An 18,977-nucleotide genomic window follows, 5' to 3' on the forward strand; every position below is an offset into this window, starting at 1 on the left:
TACTTTCTACTTTAGCTTCTTCAGTGTTTGATTTGCTTTTTTACAGTAAACATGAATTATTTTTATAATCAAAAAAATTTAAATCCCAGTTTTATTTAAACAGAAACAGGTTGTTTCAAATTGTGTTCCTGCTGAATTTGCAGTGGTCAAAGCATACATTTAAATGGATGACTTTTTTTTTTTCCTCCCTGTGGAAAATTTCAGGAGAAATCTCTGCATTTAAGTTTCCATATTTGCAGATGGAGTAGGAGTGATAGCTTCTTAGCAAAATTGAATTTGAGTAATGGATTTAAATAATAGAAGCCATTATTCAGGATAAGCTTTATGCAGTCCCCACCCAGATGAAAGATTTAGGCAATGAAATGGAGCAGATAAAAGCCCTACAGTTGCCTCATGCAAATTGTGCTCTATTAAAAATTTAAACAAAAATTAATCACGATACAGACAAAAAACTTCAAGGAGGAAGGGTGTAGGGCCTCTGGTGGGCATCTGTCTGGTTCCTACTCTCTATTTTCAGCAGCATCATTTCTGTAGCTGTCAGTTATCAGAATAACAACAAATGTGTATATTTGAAGATTTTTTCATTGCTTTCCCCCATTTTCTCAAACATACCCAGAAGTCATAATGCTGGAATTACATTGACACAATCATCCCCATGGAAACAGAGCCCGGTGTCATAAACATGGCATTATGACTTCTCAGCGGGAGGATGCAGATGGAATTTTGGCACTCAATGTGTAAGATTTATTCAAAAACACAAATGTCTTGGAGAATAACACCAAGGCGAGGTGGGGGTGGGGGTGGGGGAGGGAGAAAGAAAGAAAAGGGCATGAATTTCCCCCTGTCAAATGCATTTTTAAAAAATGGTTTCCTAGGATTACATTCACTTCCGACAAGACTAGATTTACTTAATTCTTTTTCTTTTCATTGTTTCTGGCATGGCATGTTCTCATCTTAGTGTTGGCCGTTCAGCCTGCGATTACAGATGGAGAAGCTGAGACCTGTTAGAAGTGAATGATCTTGTGCAAGTTAGTGGCCCCGATGAAGACAGAGACTTTCCCCTGACTCCCAATCCACATATTTGAGTTTCCTTTTCTGTGTCTCAGTTTTACTTTTGGAGCATAATTGTGTGCATTAGTTAGAACATTGGTTGGGCTGTTTGCTACGGTCTGGATACTTCTGAGTGCGTCCTCCAAAGGTTTGTGTGCTTGGAATGGTCTTCAGTGTGGTGATATTGGGGGTGTTGGGAGTTGGTGGAACTTTTAAGAGGAAGAACCTAGTGGGATGTAATTAGATCATTGAAGCATCACTCTAAGAGATTGGTGTCATTCTTTCAGGACTCTGGTTAGTTCCCACGAAAGTGCACTGTTACACAAAGAGCAAGTCTGACCTCTCTCTGAATCTCTCTGACTTGTTTTCTATGTGATCTGTCATGTCCCACCATTGTGATATCATCTGCCATTAGGTCGATACCAGAAGCTGAACAAATAGAGCCTCTGATTTTGGACTTTCAAACTCCAAAAACTGTTAGCAAAATAGGCTTCTTTTCTTTATAAAGTACTCAGACTTAGGTATTCTGTTAGAGCAACAGAAAATGAACTAAGACATTATTCTAATGAGACCTTTCCTCTTGTGCCCTCTGCAAAAATAAACAAATAACTAAGTAAGTAAGTAAATAAATAAAAAGTATTTCAAATAAGATAGAAGATTTTCCTTCTTTCACTGCTGTTTCTGGTGTCACAGACCTAGTGTCTATGTGGGTTTTTTTGGCTATATCTACTGTGATACTCTGATCCACTAGCAAGCCTCTCACACCACATTTGTATTTTAGATAGAGGGAGTGGAGGGCATTCTCTCATCTTTGAAAAGTCCAATCTGAAAGCTGCACAAATCACTTCTGTTTATACCCCATTGGCTAGGACTTAGTCATATACCTGGTTTCAAAGAAATCTGGTTGGTCATGTATTAAAACTAGAGGTGGATGATCTATTATTGTGGGAGAGGGGGAGGACAGAGCGGGCAATAACCTGGCAAATCTTGCATCACCTCTCACAAAGCAATGCTCTGTAAGATGAACTATCAATTAATTTCCTCTCAGTTCCTGCAAAGGCTGAAGTTTGATTATAGCATTTATTTCCTCAAGAGTATTTAAAACTGTACTGAATCGATTGGTTATAGACATCACTGAATTGTCAGAAAGGTGGAACACCAGACCTGAGATCAGTCAGAAATGAGCTATTAGAGTGTGAATTAGAATTGAAACAGAGACTTTCTGAATTGGTGACTGTAAGAACAAATTCGCTGATTTCTTTTTTTCATCTAATAATCCAGAGTGTGTGGGCTAATGTTGGTGAAACTTTGCTTACTATGGAAGATAGGAGAATAAATATTAGTGAACAGCTAGAGGTTTTCTCTGCAGGGTAGCACTGCCAGAAGGACTGGCCTCCAACCATTCCTTTCGTCTTGGTATCTCTCACTAAAAGATGAAAGGTGGGAAAGGAGGGAGAATGATTGATTTTCTGATGAGCAGACCATGCATAAACTCCTTAGTAGCTATTGGGAGGCAGGAAGGAAGATTTTGGCGCTTCTTTGTGTACCAGGATTTACATTCTCACTGAGACTGCTCACAGTGCAATATTGGTCAGGAGTTACTTTCAAGGATCCTCTGGATCCAGAAATATTCCTTCTTGTTCTCATTATGAAGCAACACTCCTATTGCTTCTTGAAAATTAGGATCAATTGCTGCACAAAGAGCAATTGGTTGTTTATGCAGTGGTATGAAGATCCCAAAATAATCATGGGGAATTTTCAACTTCCAGCTCAATGTCCAGCTCATTGTCACAATTTCCTGGTGGAAATCTTTTTTTTTTTTTAATCAAAAGTCTTCAAATTAACAAAGGCAAAGTTACAGAAATGGAAAGAAAATTTTCTAAGTCCACCTCTGACCAGTAGATGAGAGAATATTCTGGAATTCTTCTAAGAATTGGTGTTGACTCACAGCCAGAATCCAGTAATTTCTGTATTTTCCTATTGTCCTAGCATTTTCTGATGGTCAGTTATCTTGGTCTCTAGCTTGGTCTCTTAAGTTAACTTGACCACAGTAATAAAGAATATTTGAAGTATGCATTTGTGTTATCTCAACATACAAACTCATTGCTTACCTGGTCTCCCCCTTGTTCCAGGGATTTTTGCATCTAATAATTGAATTATGCTTTGAATAATGGAATGAGACTTTTTTTTCCCCTAGTGACTCAAATAAGTTCTGTTTGCCAGACCCATTTCATGATTGATCATACAAAGCAAGATCTCAAAAAAACTCCACACACACACACACACACACACACACACACACACACAGAGACACACACATACACAAGAAAAAACCCAAATAGCCCCATCAATAAATGGACAACAAAGATAAACAGACTTTTCTCAACAGAAGAAACAAATGGGCCAGATGTTCTTCCAGAGAGTCGCTGCGGTTTCCTGCTTCAACAGTGCTTGGACGGAACCCGGCGCTCGACCCCCACCCCAGCCGCTGCTCAGAGCCAGCAGCCCTTCGCCACCTCTTCACAGCGCTCTCGGACCGCCCCAGGCCTCTGCCGCCGCTCCAGCGCCGCGCCTCTCCTCAGCCGCCCGCCATGGCTACCACGTCCCCCTCGCAGGTGCGCCAGAACTACCACCAGGACTCGGAGGCCTCCATCAACCGCCAGATCAACCTGGAGCTCTAGGCCTCCTTTGTCTACCTGTCCATGTCTTACTATTTTGACCGTGATGATGTGGCTTTGAAGAACTTTGCCAAATATTTTCTTCACCAATCTCATGAGGAGAGGGAACATGCCGAGAAATTGATGAAGCTGCAGAACCAACGAGGTGGCCGAATCTTCCTTCAGGATATCAAGAAACCAGACCGTGATGACTGGGAGAGTGGGCTCAATGCAATGGAATGTGCTTTGCACTTGGAGAAAAGTGTGAACCAGTCACTTCTGGAACTGCACAAACTGGCCACTGACAAAAATGACCCCCACTTGTGTGACTTCATTGAGACTCATTACCTGAATGAGCAGGTGAAATCCATCAAAGAATTGGGTGACCATGTAACCAACTTGCGCAAGATGGGAGCCCCAGAATCGGGCATGGCAGAGTATCTCTTTGACAAGCACACCCTGGGAGACAGTGACAACGAGAGCTAAACCTCAGCCTGACTTTCCCATAGCCGTGCAAGTGACTTCCCTGGTCACCAAGGCAGTGCATGCATAATGTGGTTTTGATTTGCATTTCCCAGATTGCTAGAGATGTTGCATTTCTTCATATATTTGTTGACCATTTGTTTCTTCTGTTGAGAAAAGTCTGTTTAGCTTTTTTATCCATTTATTGATGGGGTTATTTGTTTTTTTCCGTTTGTGTGTGTGTGTGTTTTGAGTTTTTTTGAGATCTTGCTTTGTATGATCAATCATGAAATACACACACACACACACATTGGAGTTTTACTCAACCATAAAAAAGAATGAAATTATGACATTTGCTAATAAAGGGATGGAAATGGAGGACATCATGCTAAGTGAAATAAGCCAAACTGAGAAAATCAAAGGTTGAATGTCTTCTTCCATATGTGGAAGCTAGAGAAAAAATAAGGGAAAGAAGATGGGGGTATCTGATATCATAAAGATATAGAAAACATTTTGGAGTAGAAGAACAAGATCAAGAAGGAAAGAGAAAGAAAGGTAAAAGGGAGAGAATGTGGAGTGAATTCAACAAATCATGTTATGTAAAAAGCACCAATCAAAAGTAAATAAATAAATAAACAAAAGGAAGATCAGTGGAGTAGAGAAAGGAGAATGGGGGAGGGGGAGGGGAGGGAAAGGGGACAATGGGAACTGAGATGGAGTAAATCAGATTGTTCCCACGGATGATTTTGTAAAAATGAACCCAACTTCTATGTATAACTATAATGCTCTAAAACAAACAAACAAAAACACCCCCCCCAAACCATAACCCAAACCAATCCTTGGCTCCAAACATGCCATTAAAACACGTGGGGAACCTGAATTTCCATCCTTGTGAGGCTGTAAGAAGGCACCCAGACCCAGTCCAATGAGTCGAATGTTTCTTTCATATGTGGATGCTACAAGCAAAAAATAATCTGACGTCATAAAGCACTTTGGAGAAAGCCAAGCAGGGAGAGCCGGGACTTCATGCCTTGTGGAGTCAGTGGAGACCATGAGGAGCACCTGGACTTCCACTGCATTCAGCAGTTAGGCTGTGCCCTTTCTCTCCCATGCCATGGGTGAAAAAGCAGAACTGGGGAAGAGTCGGGACTTTCACTACAGCCTAGTGGTGATGGGGCCACACAGGGAGCTGGAAATCCCACCTCTGCTTGGCAGTAATGAGGAGCCCTTACCATACAGGTGTCCATGGAGGCTGAAAGGGAAACTTTCATCTCTACTTCCATCTGGTAGTAACAAGGCAGTGTCCCCACCTCCCTTGCCAGAGCAGTGTCGGAAACCTACAGCTCAAAAAAAGTGTAAAATGATATTTTTGAGTTTCATGTTACGTCATCTATTGAAGGGCATCTAGGTTGGTTTCACAGTTTAGCTATTGTGAATTGTGCTGCTATAAACATTGATGTGGCTGCCAAACATGAATTTTAGAGTTGAAAAATAACAATGACTCAAACTAATCTCAGTGGGTGGGATCAACAGCAGAATGGAGGGACAGAGAGAATAAATGACCATGGGATGATGATAGGAATTGCTTAGTCTAAACCAGAGAGAGAAAATGGAGTGAGAAGATTGAACAGAACCTCAGAGACATACGAAACTATTACAAAGATCTGTTACAAAAAGACTATTACAAAATATTTGCATTATTAGAGGCGCTCTCTCTCTCTCTCTCTCTCTCTCTCTCTGGGAATTGAACCCAAGAACTCATGTGTTAGGCAAGTGCTGTATACCAATGAGCTGTATCCCCAGTCCCAAGGAAATTCTTTAGACAGAAAAAGAATTAGGAATCTAGTAATGTTGGGAAGAAAGCAAGAACCACGGTAAGCAAAAATATAGCTAGGACAATATCTGCCAAGCGTCCAGCACTGGCTTCATTAAAGAAGGTTTGAATTGTGAGAAAATGCTAGGGAGTTTTAAATTAAAGAGACAAGACTCGAAATACCTTTAAAACCAGCTCCAGAACGGCTTCTCCTAGCTCCAGCCTCCAGCCACCTAATGCGGTAGTGAGGTTTACTGAAGAGGCTAGCAAGAGAGAGAACACGCCAGGGAGTGGACTTTTATTGGGAACAAAAAATTCCAGGGAAAATCCCATCCAATGAAGGTTAAGGGGGGCAGCATCCCAAGGTCAGGGGAGACGATTGGGTCTTCAGGGCAGTGGCCAGGCACGCCTCTGCATGGACAAGCCCTCGGACCTAGAGAAGGGTGGGGAAAATTCTGACACAGCTGTTTCTAAGCACCCCTCACCCAGCCAGGATGGCCTCCCACAACAATAGACTTTCTTTCTCTCAAGTTTTCAAAATTATTTTTAACTTTTGCAGTAGAAATTATAACACTGCATGATGTGGTTCTAAGTATGAGTCCTAACTGTGGAAATACTAAAGATAATTATATTATATATGGGGGATGGTAACAGAAAGCAAAAAGAGGTAAGATTTCTAAACTTTACTCATACTGGTAAAAGAACAGCAGCCATGAACTTGATAAGATGATGATGATGATGATGATGATGATGATGTGTGTGTGTGTGTGATGTAACACCTAGGGAAACCATTAAAGAAATTCTAATAAGAGATACACTGAATCTCTCTCTCTCTTTTTCTAAATATTTATTTTTTTAGTTGTAGTTGGACACAATACCTTTTATTTTATTTTTATGTGGTGCTGAGGATCGAACCCAGGGCCTCGAACATGCAAGGCGAGTGCTCTACCACTGAGCCCCAACCCCAATACACTGAATAGCTCTATAGGCAAAACAAAGTGGAATTCTACATAGTGTTCAGATAATCTCCAGAAAGGCAGGGACAAAAAAGTGGACAGAATGAACAAAAACTAAAGAGACTTAGGCTATAACATATCAAGGATCACATAAAATGCAAATTGTTTAAATACTCTTATGAAAGACAAATTCAAAGAATACATAAAAACTTGACCCAACTATATGATATCTGTCAGAAATTCACTTCAAGTGAAATGACAAAGCAAATTTAAAGTAAAAAAGGTTGGAGAAAGATAGGTCATGCAAACCTTAGCCAAACGAATGCTGAAGCTGTAATGGCTATATTAATAACAGATAAAATAGATATCAGAGCAAAGAAAATCTCTAGAAAGAGGAAGGGACATCACATAATCATAAAAGGATGTACCTGTCAACAAAACATAGCAATCCTAACTCTGTACGCACCCAATAGCAGAGTTGCAAAAAAATGTGAAGCAAAAACGTATAGAACTGAAAGAAGAAATACCCAACTTCACAATTACAGTTACAATTACAATTACTTCAAAGGCCACCTCTCAACAAGTGATAGAAAGACTAGACAGAAAAGCAGCAAGCATCTCCAAGTGGACAGCACCATCGACTAACAGGATCTAACAGATATTTGTAAAAGGCTCTATCCACAGCAGCAAAATGCACATTCTTCTCAAATGCCTGCAGAACGTATACCAACATAAGCTACATTCTAAGACATAAAACAAACGCCAACAAAATTTTAAAAATTGAAATCACACAGACTTTGTTTTCTAACCACAACAGAAATCGATATGAAAAAGAGAACAGGAAAAACTCCCAGGCACTTGGAAACTAAGTAGCACACTTCTAAACAACCATACATCTAAGAAGAGAAAGTCCATAGGCAAATAAAATAATATTTGAATTGAACAAAAAAAAAGAAAAAGAAAAGAAAATACAAAGTATCAAATTTTATGTAACAAAGTTCAGAAATTGCTGATAGAGAGAAAAAAAGAAAAATTCTAAAACCAATAATCCAAAATTCCCCTTGCAGAACCTAGAAAAACAAACACACAAAAAGAACAAAATAATCAAGCAGAACAAAGGAACAAATAGAGATATGTCAACAGGAATTCCTCAAACTAAAAGACAAACAGAAAAAAAAAAGAAAATATGGAGTAGAAAATCAAAGAACTGCTGGACAATTACAAAAGGTACAAGATGTATGTAGTGTGAATACCAGAAAAAGAACAACAGGAGAAATATTTTAAGCAATATTGGTTGAGAATTTTTCAAACCAAATGACAGATACCAGATCATAGATAAAGGAATTTCAGGCAGGATATATAACACATAACTCTACACCTAGGCATATTATATCCAAACGGCAGAAAACCCAATTCAAGGGGGAAAATCCTAAAAGAAGCCAGAGGAAAAAATATCATATCACTAAAGGATCAAGGATAAGAATTCCACTGAACATCTCTTTTCAGAAGTTATATAAGCAACAAAAAAGTGAACTAAAATATTTAAAATGATCAAAGGGAAAAGACCCCCATTTTAGAATTCTGTACCAAGAAAAATTTTGCTTTGAAAATGAAGGAGATCTAGAGACCCTCTTAGACAATGAAAACTGAGGAAATTTTTTGCCAGGAGACCTACCATGCAAAAAATGTTAAACAAAGTTCTTCAGAGAGAAGAAAAATGAGAAAGCTTGACACTCAGATCTAAGAGGAAGAGCATTAGAAAAGGAATAAATGGAGGTAAAATAAATTTTCATTTAAAAAATTCTTAATTGAAGTGATAACAGTTTGCTCAAAATGATGCATTCAATGGAAAAAAAAACAAAATTAGGTATTCAGTGATTATAATTCACAGGTAAATTAAATGAATGACAACAATGATACAAGTGATGGCAAGAAAATATTAAGAATACTTTATTATATGATACTTCCACTACTTGCAAACTGATACAGTATTATTTGAAACTGGACCTGGATTTGTCATAAATTTTTACTGCAAACTCTAGAGCCACCACTAAAAATATGTAAAAAGAAGAATAATTGATATGCTAACAGAGGAGATAAAATGGAATCATAAAATGCTCAATTAAATCCATAAGAGGCATAAAAGTATGGGAGACAGACAGAATAATCAACAGAAAATAGTTATAAATACCATAGGTATCAGTCAAACTCTATTAATAATAATTTAAGTATGTTTAATTGCTATATTTAGACATTTACGAAGTACAAATATAACAATTAAAAGACTAAGACTATCAGAGTAGATTAAAAAACAAGACCCAACGTTCTTTCTAAGAAACCCACTTTAAATATAAAGGCACAGATAGATTAAAAGTTAATGGATAGAACACATATGAAGAACCACAGTTAATATCGTCAGTGGTGAAATTGGGAGCCAGTTGAGAATGCTGCCTTCATTATTTCATCACAACATAGTACAGAAAAAAGAAAAAAAAATACGTCCAAATTGGAAAGAAGTAAAATTCTCTTTGTTCACAGATGCCATGGCCATATATATGTAGGAAATCCTAAAAATTGCACAATAGAACTAATAAGCAAATCCAACAAAGTTGCAGGATGCAATCAACACACAAAAATTAGTTGATAGCTATATACAAACAGTGAGCAATTAGAAAATGAAATTAACAAAATAATTCCATTTACAGTTGTGTCAAGAAGAATAATGTCATTGGGGACCTATCCAAGGGACCAAAAGACTTTTACAATGAAAATGACAACAGTTTGTGGAAATAGATGAAAGACACAAATAAATAAAAAGTCATCCTGTGTTCATGGATTGAAAGATTTGGTATTGTTAAGTACTACCTAAAGCAATCTGTAGATTCAGAAAATCCCTATTAAAATCCTTAATCTCTCCCTCTGTATATAGAGGAATTTATAGCACTAAAAAGCTATATATGTACCCATATATATGTATGCTTACATATGCATACATATATATGTAGGCATATATGTATATGTACACACACACACACACACACACACACACATCTTTTTCTTTTTGCAGAAACAGAAAAAAGTCACATAGAATCTCAAGGAACCTCAAATAGCCAAAATATATTTTTAAAAAGAACAAAGTTGAAGGACTCACACACTTCCTCTTTCAAAACATATTATAAAGCTATAGTAGTCAAAATAGTGTAGTACAGCATAGAGAAAGATATATAAAACAATGGAATAAAATGGACAGCCCAGAAAGAAAATCTCATAGGTTTGGTGAAAATTGTTGTTTTTTTTTTTTTTTTTTTCAGTATTGGTTATTGAACCCAGGGATGCTTTACTACTGAGTTACATCTCAGTCTTTTTAGAAACTTTTAAATTTTGAGACAATGTTTCACTAAGTTTCCGAAACTAACCTGGAGCTTGGGATCCTTCTAACTCAGCCTACTGAATTAGTGGGATTATAGGCATGTGCCACCATGCCCAGTTGGTCAAATTATCTTGGACAAGGATTTCAACAACCACCCAATGGTCTTCAACAATGGTGTCACGAAAACTAGACATTTATATGCAAAAGAATGAAGTAGGACTATTATTTTATACCATATACAGAAATAAATTCCACATGGATTAAGGATCTAAACTTAAGACCTAAAATTGTAACAACCCTAGAAGGAAACAGGAAAAAGTCTCATGACATTGGATTTCTTGAATATGACACCAAAAGCAACAAGGGAAATAAGAGAAAAAAATAGACAAATGGAAAAATTCACGGAAAAAGAAAGTAGAGTGGTAGGTGTCAAGGGCTAAGTGGAGGGAGAAATGGGAATCCCCTGCTTAATTGGCATAGAATTTCAGTACAACAATGTGCACATACTTAACACTCTGAACTTGTGCAGTTTTAAATGATTACTATGTTGAATTTCAAGTTGTGTTTTTGCCATAATTAAAAAGAAGGAAACAAAAGTAATGTAGAAAGATGTATCTTGCTAACACTCATCAATAGAAAGAGGGAATAGATGTATTAATTTCAGACAAAGCCCACCTCAGAGCAAGGGAAATTATTATTATTATAACAATAATAATAATATTTATTATTATTATAAGATGGATTATGGAATGATAAAGGGGACAATTCTCCATGATGATATAGCAATCTTTAATGTCTATGTTCCTATCAACACAGTCCACAATACCTGAGCAAAAACTGATAGAATTGTAAGGAGAAACAGATCCATTTTAGTGGATCCATGTAGCGGGAGTCAGATAATAAACAAAATAGGAAACAGAATGGGCAAATAGGTGCCATATATTTTGAAAGGAAAGAAACAGGCAAGGGGAATGTGATGTGTTAGAGAGTCATAGTTTAAATTGGGAGGTCAGCTGGTTTTGGTGGCACACGCTTGTCATCCCAGCAGTTTGAGAGGCGGAGGCAGGAAGATCGTCAGCCTCAGCAACTTAGCAAGGCCCTAAGCAACTCAGCAAGACCCTGCCTCTAAATAAAATATAAAAATGGACTGGGGCTATGACTCAGTGGGTTCAATCACTGGGACAAAAAAATAGAAGTCAGATAAAATTTTACATAAGCAACCTCCGAGAAAAGGAGGGAGGGAAGGAGCCATCTTGGTTCCAGGGGCTGAGCATCTGGTCAGGGGAAGCAGCTACTGTGCAGAAGCCTGTAGTGGGTACCTGCTGGGTTATCTGAGGCCTTTTTGGCTGGAGGGGAGTTAGTTAGGGGAAGGAGAGTAGAGTTCCAATGTCTAGTTTTGTGGATCATTATAGTAACTTTGTTTTACTCTAAAGGAAGTGAGGGTTTTGAACAGAGTTGTGATACAATGTGACTTGGAGTTTAGCAGAATGTAGTGCAATAAAAATATATATTTGAGCTTTGTCCCCAGTTATTGGCCCAGAACTCCTAAAGCCATTGACATTTGTTCAGTGACAGGAGTGTCTTTTGTATGCTAATGAGATGACTGAGGGGTAAGGAAGCCCTGGAAAGATCTAGGGCAGAGGCAGGTCACCAGAAAAACCAACCCAGGATTAGATGGTTAGAGTTGCCAGCCTCGCCCCTGCCACTGGGAGGGGAGTCCAGCCGGAGATTGAGGTCAATCACCAGTTGTGCCTGTCATGAAACCTCCACTGGAACTCTAAAACAACTAGGCTGGGGAAGCTTCCAGGTTGGTGAGCCCACGGACATGCCAGGGAGGTAGAGTCCCTGGAGAGGGTAGGAAAGGCCTAAACCCTATACTTTGTCATATGCATCTCTTCCATTTGTTTTTTCCTGAGATGTGTCCTTCATAATAAAATCATAATAGCATGTATGGCATTCACCTAAGTTCTGTGAGTCACTGTAGCAAATTATCAAAATTGAGGAGCAAAGAGTGAGTCATAGGACCCCTCAAATTTGTAATTGGCTAGGTAGAAAAGGGCAGGTAGCCTGGGGACCCCAGTTGTGGCTGAGTTCTGAAGTGGAGACAGTCTTGTGGGGCTGAACCCTTAACTTGGGGTCTGGGCTAACGCTGGGTGGATAATGTCAGAAATGAACTGAATTGTAGGAAACCCAGTTGGTATCATAAAATGGGAAAACTTGTTACTAGGGAAAAGACACAACACAAGGGTCACTCTGGCTAATTGATGGAAGGAAGAATGAAGAGGACCCACAGTAGAAGAAACAGGGAGACAGGTCAGTAGCCTAGTGTAGTAACCCAGGAGAGACATGGCAGTGATTGTGATGTGACTTGTTTGGATTGTGGGTGTATTTTGAAAGCAAAGTCAACATGATTTGCTGATGGAGTCAATGTGGGATAAGAGAAAAAGAGGTGTTGAGCCTCATTCCAGGATTTGGCAATGTGTTTCTCAATGCTCTCGTGTCCTTTAGGTCCTCATGAGAAATATAAAGGTTGGGTGAGTAGGTCACACATGACAAATCCATTCCAACCCTCCTCTCCTTCTCCCTGTGAATTTCTCTTTCTGTCTTGTATAAAGGAATTTCTGGCATTTGTGTTCACTGCAAGTCATTTATTGAGTCCAGTTTTGCTCAACCAAATAAATAAACTCTTAGAACTGCAATGAGCTCTATCTAGCCCACTGAATCCAGTCTCTGGAAGTGAATTCACATGGAAAGATGCAGCTTGAACTAAAACTGCTTCTGCCTTCTGTGCTTGGCACTTTCAGAATCCATTTCGTACGTTTCCCCAGGTTGTTACTAAGAAATCTGCAAATCTTGCAATTATTTTTAGTGTTTTGGCTTTTTCCTTGTGGGCTTGACTTTGAGTTTGAGCTGACTCTGTGATCTGGAGTTCATCCTAAAAGCCCTGGAAGGTATTGGGTATGGGATATGAGGAGAATTAATGTCCCTTGGAATGTTACCACCCCACGTAAGGTCATTATGGGCTCTTCAACAGAGGCAGCCTGGCTGTCTTCAGATATAGGAGGAATGGCTGTCTCTGCTGCAGACAGGTTTTCAGCAGGGCTCAGGGGTTTAGAACACTCAGAGGCAATTAAGTTCTCTCAAATATCGCCATTTCAGTCTTCAAGGTACCATTTCCCCTGATTCAATGTCTTAATTTTGAAATAAAACATTGGAAAAGAATTTGAATTCAGCAACCACAGGGTCAGATTTTTGATTCTAATTTTACTTATGTCCACCCTGTGGATATACAGAACCATATCCTTTTGTAAGTTATTAAAACACAACTCCACAGTTTTTCTTTTGTGCTTTGAGCTAAAGGTGTCTAAGTCAGAGCCTATAATATTTTTATTTTAAATTCACTAATACAATGAGAAATACCTCACATCCCTCATTCTTCATGAGCTCACAAATACGTATCCCATCAACCGTTCTGTCTTCCCAAGCCTGATCCAATAGACCTTTGATTTCAAGGTACCACATAACTTACCATGGGAGCCAAAGACTGGGTACAGCCTTCTGATTGTCATTGGATCTTCGCTGTCTTCAGACCCAATCATGTGAGTTAGCCAGTTTTGGTCTTGAAGCAACAACAACTGTGGTCTAGTTTACTGAGTAAAATTCTTAGTCACATTAAACTAATTTAATATATTTATTAATAGCTGTAGAAAGATCACAGGATGAATCAGAAAGCTGAATGAACAAACCTATAATGGTTAATTTTATGTGTCAACTTGACTGAGCCACTGGAAGCCCAGATAAGTGGTCAGATATTATTCTGGGCTTTTTTCTGTGTGATTCTTTTACCAGATTAATGTTCAAATCAGTAGGCTGAGTAAAGCAGATTAGCCCCACAGCATGGGTGGGCCTCATCCTATTGATTAAAGACCTGAAGAAAACAAAAAGGTTGGCCCTTTTCTTGGTAAGAATTCTCCCTGCCTGCTTGCCCTCTGACTGGGTCACCAGCATTTTGCTTGCCTGTGGACTTGAACTGAACCATCAGCTCTTCCTTGATCTTCAACTTGCTATCTCACTCTGCAGATCTTGGCCACCCTAATTACACGAGCCAGCTCCTTATAAAAGGCCTCTCTCTTTCTCTTCCCGCCTCTGTTCTTCTCTCCTATTGACTTTGCTTCTCTGGAAAACCCTTAACCAATGTGAGAATCTAGGCAGACCTTCTAATAACTCTGAAGATGAAGCAACGGGCAACCAAGGGAGTGTGGATGAATTGGTGCCTTGATCCTTTAAACTCCACCCATGTCCACACAGTCCCTGATTTGAATTGGTCTTAAGTGAATGCATTTATATGACAGAACACAAGCCACATCTAGAACCCTAAACTGCAAGGAATATATTCAATCTCTCCAATCTCTGCAGTATAGGAAGATGTGCCAGAATGTGATTAAGAAGAGTCTCAGCAAGCCACAGTGCCCCACCCAAAAGGCAATTGGAAGGAAGTTGGAAAGGGAAACTGAGCCCTGTTATTCCAAAGCACACAAAAGTCTAACACAGTTGCTTAAACTTACAAAAAGAATTCACAGATACGTGATAATAAAAATTCAAATATTTAAGAAAAAAAGAAAGTTTATCTTTACCATCTACCTTACCCAAGCTCACCAACCTCCTCAAAGTTAACTATCATCTATTTTTAATCCTTCTGAGTAATTTTCTATATATTTGTAAATACATAAGTAGAGTGAATATCCTGACCTCAATTCCTCCCTCTCTCTGGTCTCCTAATGGCTGGGTGGTCAGGGAAGACTGTTGATGTGGCTCCTTCACATCAGCCTCTTAGCACAGATCACACAGGGAGAGGAGACCTGGAGAGGAGAGATATACAACCTAGAGAGGCTGGAGAGAGATGAGAATGGTTATTTGTGGATGACTTTGAAGAGTAATCGTGGTTTGGGTTGTTCCCACATTCATGTCTTCCTGCTTGGTCTCAAGGAAGCATGAGGAGCAGACACATCAGCATCTCCCCATTACTCCTGCCCACCAACAGGAAGAGAAGTAGGAAGTCTCTCATACCCATGACAAATTCCTTGCAGTCATGAGCAAAGTCCTCTCTCCCTGTCCTCACTGAGGCTGGGCTAACACCTTCCAAGTGGTGTTCTGCAGCTTCAGCCTCTTGCTCTTGAGGCCACCCCTCCCTCTGTCCCAAGCCAGTCCAGTCACCTGGAGGGGCTTGGAAGGCTACCTCCACTGTGACAGAATTTTGTTGACCTCTCATTCTCCTCTGCTATAAGCAGCTGCTGAGGTGGATAAAATCCACCTTTATATCCTCAACTTAGACTACATAGGAACCAATACTCAACCTGGGCTGTGACCCGCCCATCTGGCACAGGCAGGGGTCAATTACTGGTGTCCTTGGATGGACATTTTCCAAACCCAGATATGCCTTAAATTTCCCAACTGATGCCCACAGATGAACTATTGGTTCAAAAAGTCTGTTTCCTTAAGAAACCTCTCCTTGTCTGTACATTATTGATTAGTCAGGAACAGAATTCAGTGAAAGTTTAAACATTTTTTTATTAGAGTTTTATGGTTATACATGGTAGTTGGCTTCATCCTGACAAACTCCTACATGCATGGAAATCAGTTTCTATTCATGATCCCCCTTCTCCCTCCGGTCCTTCTCTCACCTTCTCCTTCCTCTACACTACTAGACTTCCTTTCCCTCATCTATTTTATATTTGATTGGTTCTTTAAAAAAATTTTTTTTAGTTGTAGATGAACTATTTTTATATGGTGCTGATGATTGAACCCAGAGTCTCATATGTGCAATGCAAGCACTCTGCCACAGAGCCACAAACCCAGCCCTTGATTGGTTCTTTATGTAATGTTATCCCTCCCTCCCCCATTTCCTTTATTTTACTCTAGTTTCCACATATGAGAGAAAACATTCAACCATTGAGTTTCTGAGTTTGGCTAATTTCACTTAGCATGATGTTCTCCATTTTCATCTATTTACCAGCAAATGCAATAATTTCATTCTTTTTAATGGCTGAGTAGAATTCCATTGTACATACATACAGCAGTTTCTTACCCATTTATCTACTGACAGCATCGAGGTTGGTTCCATAATTTAGTTATTGTGAATTGTGCTGCTATATACATTGGTGTGACTGTGTCACTGTAGTATGCTGATTTGAGATCTTTGGGGAAAATACCCAGGAGTGGGATAGCTGGGTCATATGGTGGTTCCATGCCTAGTTTTTTAAGGAATCTCCAAACTGCTTTCCAGAGTGGTTGCACTAGTCTGCACTCCCATCAACAATGGTCAAGTGTTCCTTTCTCCCCACAACCTTGCCAGAATTTATTGCTGCTTGTATTCTTGATCACTACCGTTCTGACTGGAGAGGAAATCTTAGTGCAGACTTGATTTGCATTTCAGTGAAAGTTTTTGATGAAATTCCACCTTTGCTCTTAGCTCTGCCAGCCAATTCCTCGTAGGCCTCTGTCTTCGTCACATTCCTCTTAGTCACATAGTTTTTCCATCCAAATCCAGCTGAGGCCTCACCTCTGAGAAGAGGCTTCTGTGGGCTGCCCTGATTCCTACTTCTTTTCTGGTCGGTGTGCATATCTAGGCCTAGTCCTCAGTTACTCTTCTCTTTACTATTACTCCTGCATCTCATCTTCTGTGTAGATAGGAGCAGCAGGTGGTGTTGTGCAAAAGCCCACCTCTTCTCAGCCTGGGCGTCAGGGGTCCAGGTGTGGTGTAGCCATCAGCTGACTGACTCTGGGACTTTCTCTTCTCTGTTGGCTGGGCTTCTACATTGGTGATCAATGAAGCAGCAGATCTGGCCAGGCATGTAGGTGGTGTGTTAATTTTATCCTAAAGAATGTTTTTACTATCCCTGTTTTTAAGTGCAAATGTGCTTTCTAGATCATTGTAGCTCCTCTTGCGATGGCTTGGATAAGTGTCCCCAAAGGTCCAGGTGTAAAAGGCTTGTTCTCAGGGTGGTGCTATTGGGAGGTGGCAGAAACTTTGAGATATGGAGCCCAGTAGCAGTTCCTATGTCACTGGGGCCATGCCCTTGAAGGACTGTGGGACCCCCTGTCTCAGCTCCTCTTTGCTTCCTGGCTTATGATGTAAGCAGTTTACTCTACCACGCCCTCTCCAGAGGCCCAGCATTATGGTACTGCCTGGCCTTACACAGGAATCTCCAGAACCACCAGATTGTCAAACTTTTTATGATTGTCTCATTGTAGTGATGAAATAATAGGACTGACTAATAAATCTTTCATACTCAATCTGCCTGCTTCATGATCTGTAAGCATCTCTGTGGTGCATATGGATATGTACTCCTGACTACTGATTGTTACTCATTTTTCCTTAGTGTTTTGAGAGGTGTGAATCCTCCAGAGAATCAATGCAAGCTCTCTGTGCTCTTCCTAGAACAATACACTTATCACATACACATACAATTCTGTGAAAAATTTCAGTGTACCTAGAAACACTCTAGACCCATCCATGGATGAGCCCCCTCCCAGACTTGCATGAACACCTTCATTTAAATGATCTCTAAGTCCCCATAGCTGGCTGGGGTTGGGGGATTCTTTGCAATCCTCTCTTTTTGTGTGGTGGAGCACATTCAGCCACAGCTGTCCATGGGTAATTTACACCTTGCGATTGTCATGCACAAGGTTTTGTGCCCACATCCTTACAAGAAAGAGTTGACATAACAGGCATGAGGGGATTTGAGTTGACTGGGTCAGCAGCCCTAAAGTCTTCAGCAATTTTTCCCCAAGAGAATGACTTCTGCCAGAGTCTGGATATATATTGAACACAGGTATTCCTACTGAACTGTTTCCTGTCCTCATAAAAAGGAAAGATATTTCCCAAGGTCAGTGTCAGGAAGGAAAGGCAGTTCTTCAAAAAGCCAAGATCAAGAGACTTTGCACATGGCTACCTAACTAATTTCACAAGCTGTTGATGATTCCAAAATTATCACTGGGACCTGGAGGAAGAATATCTTTTATGGTTTTCTCCCAGAGGCAAGGTGGCAAGCTAGCCGCATGAGAACCAGCCCTCAGAGTAAACAATGTACAGTGTAGAGTCAGGGAAAGCAATAATGCTGGTCCCCAAGATACACAAATTCATTCCTGTATGATCACATTGATTGCTAGAGTCCCTTGTACCTCTGAGGAAACCAACACAATCCTAAGAGATAGATCCTATTATCTCTGTTTTTCAGATTGAACACTGGGGCTCTGAGAGGTAATCAGCATGCCCCAGGTCACACAGCTTGAAGGCAATTTGACTCTCAAATTAGTTCTTATCGGATGCACTAAGGCTGCTGGATGTGGGAGTGACTCAGGCTTCCCCTCCTCGGGGTGGGTCCTACTTGGCTGTGAAGGTAGTTGGAGGAAGGCCAGCTGTCAGCCAGCTCCTACAGCATCCCCCTCACCCCGACAGAGCGGCAACAGAGGCTGGGAGGGGGAGGAAGTCAGTTCCTTCACTACTCTCCATCTCTCCTGTCCACAGTCTTTCCTGACCTCCTTAGCTGCTATTTGCTTGCATCACTGCAAGAGCTCAGCTCTGAGCCTTTGCTGTGTCCCAGGAACTTCAGGAATCCCCTAAGAGAGCCCAGAAGGGACTCAATTCAGAACAAGAAACGAACTCTTAA

General features: G+C 40.1%; 1 pseudogene; it reads left to right on the top strand.

The window, feature by feature from the left end:
- The first annotated feature begins 2,952 nt into the window (after positions 1-2,952).
- LOC124086383 (ferritin heavy chain-like) lies at positions 2,953-4,261 on the top strand (annotated as a pseudogene).
- The last annotated feature ends 14,716 nt before the right edge of the window (positions 4,262-18,977 follow it).

Source organism: Marmota monax, unplaced genomic scaffold, assembly GCF_021218885.2.
Source record: "Marmota monax isolate L192 unplaced genomic scaffold, Marmota_monax_Labrador192_F-V1.1 WCK01_AAM20220418_F8-fsc00024, whole genome shotgun sequence".
NCBI lineage: Eukaryota > Metazoa > Chordata > Mammalia > Rodentia > Sciuridae > Marmota > Marmota monax.